Source organism: Terrapene carolina, unplaced genomic scaffold (genome assembly GCF_002925995.2).
Source record: "Terrapene carolina triunguis isolate 2854851 unplaced genomic scaffold, T_m_triunguis-2.0 Scaffold85, whole genome shotgun sequence".
In the NCBI taxonomy this organism is placed as follows: Eukaryota; Metazoa; Chordata; order Testudines; family Emydidae; genus Terrapene; species Terrapene triunguis.
In genome coordinates this window covers 63,811,908-63,812,233 of record NW_020664436.1, presented here as the reverse complement: position 1 = coordinate 63,812,233, position 326 = coordinate 63,811,908, and positions in this window count along the sequence as shown.

The window sequence follows — 326 nt, the reverse complement described above, 5'->3', positions numbered from 1 at the left end:
GAGGCAGCAGTAGATGTGATATAGTAAGGCTTTTGACACAGTCTCACATGACCTTCTTATAAGCAAATTAGGAAAACGTGGTCTAAACAGAATTACTATAAGGTGCACAACTGGTTGAAAGATAGTAGTCAAAGAGTAGTTATCAATGGTTTGCTGTCTAACTAGGAAGGCATATTTAGTGGGGTCGCACAGGACTCAGTCCTGGGTCTGGTACTATTGAATATTTTCATTAATAACTTGTATAATGGAGTAGACAGTATGCTTATAAAATTTGCAGATGACACCAAGCTGGGGATGGGGGAGGGGGGAGAGGGGAGGGGGGGGGG